We start from the raw sequence: 5,201 nt of genomic DNA, 5'->3' as shown, positions 1-5,201 counted from the left end.
TGGTGAAGTTAGTGGGAGGATTAAGATTAACTGGTCAAGTCTTTTCTCATCTCTCAATTTAACTAATTAAATCTTCTAAAATTGTTAGGTCCCTAAAAATAAAATAGTTATGGTGATAACTACATCATAGCCTTCCATTAAGTTGGATGATAATGAGTTCAATAGTTTAGATAATCATTGGAGGTGCTACACGTTTAGTGCTTGTCTGACTGTCGGAATTATCATTCATAATATATTGATTTATCAGAATGATCGAGCCACACTCAGATTTGATCACTCATTTGTTAGATGCACTAAATTTTGGCATGTTAATGGTTGGACCTAACCAAAACTTTCAGTGGAGGCACTACACGCCTGTTGAAGAGGTATCTGGGATAAAATTGAATGCTAAAAATTGTTTGATGAAATAATTGGTTAAGAACCTATCTATAGGTGTACAGGGGTTGACCAAGCCACACTCGGACTCGTGTGCAGCCCATGTAGATTCTAGTACCCACTAAAGAATTAGTGTAATTTCTTGAATTGGAGGTAGAGGCTACCAATTCGAATAAAATAGTGAAAGAACCTTTAGACTAAAATCTATATCTTTAAGCTTAATCATTCATATACTAATTAAGTTTTGGTTTTCTTTTTGTAATTATGGCAACCACCTTGTCGCTCCGATCACTATTAGATAGTGATAAATTGATGGGATCAAATTTTGATAGTTCGTATCGAAAGCTCAAAATAGTCTTGGAGCACAAACAGATCTTGTACGTGTTGACAGATCCAGCACCCGAAGAGCCAGCTCCGAATATCTGTAGTACAGTCCGATATACTTATCAAAAGTGGCTCAACGATTGAACTATGATTTGTTATATTATACTGACGGTATTGAATGATGAGTTCAGCCGTCATTTCGAGAATACTCAGCCACAAGACATGTTGCAAATGTTGAACGAGTCTTTTGGCACATCTGAGACGTTGAGAGCCACAAGACTAATTGTGCCATCTTTAATACTCAAATGAGAGAAGGAGCATCAGTCACTGATCATGTACTGTACATGATCGAGATGATTGAGCACTTAAGCAAGCTCGATTTTTTTTTGCATGACTAGCTAGAGAAAGATGTTATTCTGAACTCTCTGACCAAATTCTACCTCTGTTTTCTTACTCATTTTTGAATGACAAAACTTGTAGTCAACTATCACGGTTTGCTGGAGTTGTTGCAGAACTTTGAGAAGGATCACTAGCTTCACAAAGAGTCGGTGAATATTGTGAGAGGATCTTCTTCTGGATATCAACTCTTTAAGAAAAAAAAGAAGAACAAGAAAAGGATGCAAAGTGCTGGGGCACCCAAGCCCAATCAGACCAAAAAATCCAAGTCCGACCAGAGTCAAGTGGAATGCTTCTACTGTAAGAAGCAGGGGCACTAGAAGAGGAATTATCCTCAGTACATTACCTCTTTGAATTCGATCAGACCAAAAAAGAAGCAAGCTGTTGCTGGACTAGATAATTATATGATAATACCTTGTAATTTCTCAATTTATGATTTACTATCTAGGTATTAGATATCGAAAGTTCTTTTAATATTTGTAATTTGTTGTAAGGTCAGCAGGTCAGTAGGAGTTTGAAGAAGATGAAAGATTCCTTAATATTGAAGATGGAAGATCAGTTCCAGTTCTAGCGTTAGAGATTATTAAGCTTATATTCAAGTTCAATATAATTATTCTTAGTGAATGTCACATTTGTCCTTCCTTTTTATTGAATATTATTTCTGTAGGCCTCTTGACCATGTACGGTTATGAAATTTTAATAAAAAAATAATAATTTTAATATCATTATAAATGATGTTAATGTGATAAATGGACAGCTGAATAATAGTATTTATATATTATCACAATCTGTTAGTGTAATGTACACGTCCAACAAACGTCCTAGAATTAGTGATGTTTCTGATATCTGCCTTTGGCACTATAGGTTAGGTCATGTTAACAAGAACAGAATAAATAGGTTGACATAAGAGAAAATCTTTGAAACCAGTGATTGTGAATCATTTCCAACCTATGAGTCCTATTATCTTGAAAAAATGATCAAGTCATCTTTTACTGAAAAAGATGAGCAAGCTAGTGAAGTTCTAGGTCTGATATATACTGATGTATGTGGATCGATGAACACTAGTGCCAAAGATAGATATTATTATTTCATTATATTTATAGACGACCTATCGAGGTATGGACATGTCTACTTAATGACACATAATTCAAAATTTTTTGAAATGTTCAAACGATTCCATATTGAAGTAGAAAAATAAATTGAAAAGAGTATTAAAACTCTTCGATCCGATCGAGGAGGAGAATACCTCTCTAATGAGTTTCTGATATACTTAGAAGAGAATGAGATTCTCTCATAATAGACCTCTTCTAGAATACCACAGCATAATAGTGTATCAGAAAGGAAGAATCGAATCCTGTTAGACATGATTCATTCCATGATGGACTTTGTAAGTCTGCTGAGCTCTTTTTGGAGATATGCATGGCTTGTTATATTTTAAATAAAATTTTGAGTAAGTCTATAAGTAAGACACCATATGAGATGTGGACAGGGCATAAGCCAGCACTCTCTCACCTTAAGATTTGGGGATGTCCCGTTTATGTCAAATATTTGAAAACTGACAAATTTGGATCTAGATCTGACAAGTGTCTATTTGTAGGATATCCAAAAGAGATCAAGGGATATTACTTCTATCATGTTGATGAACAGAAGGTGTTCGTCAGCAATAGGATAGTCTTTTTAGAAAAAAAATTCTTTGAAGAAGAAACTAATGCTTCAAAAATTGAACTTGATGAAGTTCGATCGGTAGAAGAACCGACACAATCTAGTAAACTCATAGAGTCAACTTGATTAGATCAAATCTAAAACCTGTTGTAGAAACATCTTTAAGGAGATCCAGTAGAGTACCATGTCAATCAGATAGATACTATGATTTTTTGATCCCGGACGGTGATCTAATTGAACTCGATGAGAACAATGAGGATTCGATCACCTATATGGATGTGATGCAGAGGACTGACTTCGATAAGTGGTTGGAAGCTATGAAATCCGAAATGGAGTCCATGAAGGTCAACGATATATGAACATTGGTTGACCTACCCAAAGGGATAAAATCCATAGGGTATAAGTGGATCTTCAAAAGAAAAAAAGGCGCAGACAAAAAGGTGGAGACCTATAAAGTTTATTTGGTTATCAAGGGTTACCATCAGCATTATGGTATTGACTATGATGAGATATTTTCTTCTGTGATAATGCTCAAGTCCATTCGGATCATGCTTGCGATAGCAATACATCTGGACTATGAAATCTGACAAATGGATGTGAAAATAGTCTTCCTAAATAGAGAGCTGGAAGAAGAGATGTATATGATACAATTTGAAAGTTTCATATCCACAAATGAATCTAAGGTATGCAAGATTCAGAAGTCCATTTATGGACTTAAGCAGGCATCCTGAAGTTGGAACATGCATTTTGATAAAATGATCAGAATGTATAGCTTCATTAAGAATGGAGAGGAACCCTGCATATACAAGTGAGTTAATAACTCTGTGATAGTATTTCTTATTTTATATGTGGATGATATTCTCTTAATCGAGAATGACATCCCTGCATTACAGGGAATAAAAGTTTGGTTGTCATCATAGTTCTCCATGAAGGACTTGGGAGAAGCATCCTTTATCCTTAGAATGAAGATCTATAGAGATAGATCTAAAAGATTGCTTGGATTATCCTAGTTGATGTACATCGATACTGTGCTGAAAAGGTTTAGCATGGAGAATTCTAGGAAAGGCTATCTTCCAACAGGCCAAAAAATTTCTCTCTCGAAGAGTGATTATCTGATAACTCCTCAAGAGAGAGAGAGCGTATGAGTAAAATTTCATATGCTTCGACAGTGAGATCTATTATGTACGCCATGATATATACGTGATCGGATGTGGCATACTCACTAGGGGTAATGAGCATATACCAGTTCAATCAAGGTGAGAACCACTGGAAGGTCATAAAGACCATCCTTATGTATTCGAGAAACACTAAAGATCAATGGCTTATATATGGAGAATTTGAGTTAAAACTTGTGGGGTATACAGACTCTAATTTTCAGTCGGATCATGATGACAGCAAGAGCATATCGGGATATATTCATACCCTGAACAGTGGAGCAATCTGCTAGAAGAATTTCAAGCAACACACTATGGCCGACTTTACTTGTGAGGTGAAATATATCGCGGCATCCAATGCTGCGAAGAAAGCTGTGTGGTTACAAAAATTCATCAATGAGCTTGGTGTTGGAAATTATGTCTCAAAGTCAATCGTCTGTCTGTTGACAGTTGTGTTTATTATTGTAATTGTATATAAATTATTGAATTAATAAATATTATTTGATTTTTTTATCGTTGTGTACATCTTATTTTGAACTCTTATTATGTAATAAAGTTCTTAAGATTATTTGATTTGATATAGGAGGATATATTGTTTAATTCTTAAACCTTAAGTTCACGATCAAATGATATACTATTGTTAGAAAAATAGCTATATCAAGTAAAGATTGTTGTGTGCCATATATGTTGGTTGTCCTCTTAATCAAAGAGTATAGAGATATTGGTATAACATGCAAGTGAGATGTAGGAGTACATCTCACTGAATTTGTCCAACTGCTGAGCACTCTACTGTCAAGAGTAACTCACAAAGGATATGGGTATAAGTGTCCCTTCGATCTGAGATCACTACGATGACTTACAAGCAAATCACTATGCTTTGGTGTCAGACTATCTGAATTTTTAATTTAGTGATGAAAAATTTTTGGACACAGTCAAGTACTTGAGAAGTCGGTGTGTGAGTCAAGATGGAATTGACCCCTCTGAATAAGTAAGAGTTAATGTATCAGTGTATTTCAATTTAGTAAAACCTCAGCCAAGGTAATCCATGTGATGAATTTTAAAAATTGAAATACAATATGGATGATCATATTAGGGTTGACAGTTAAATTCTAGGTCACCTTAAGCATTTGGATCAAGAGGATGAATTATATGGTAACCATATGTGAATAGGTTTTTGAATGATGCTTTGCAATCTTTCGACCTATCCGGACGTCGAGTATCATTACTAGATGGTCACTTTGATTGGTATAGAAAGATTATTTCTATACTACCGACTTAGATTCGAATCTA

Source organism: Elaeis guineensis, chromosome 7 (assembly GCF_000442705.2).
Source record: "Elaeis guineensis isolate ETL-2024a chromosome 7, EG11, whole genome shotgun sequence".
Classification (NCBI taxonomy): Eukaryota; Viridiplantae; Streptophyta; class Magnoliopsida; order Arecales; family Arecaceae; genus Elaeis; species Elaeis guineensis.
The sequence above is the reverse complement of the archived record's forward strand: the minus strand, read 5'-3'. Positions refer to the sequence as shown.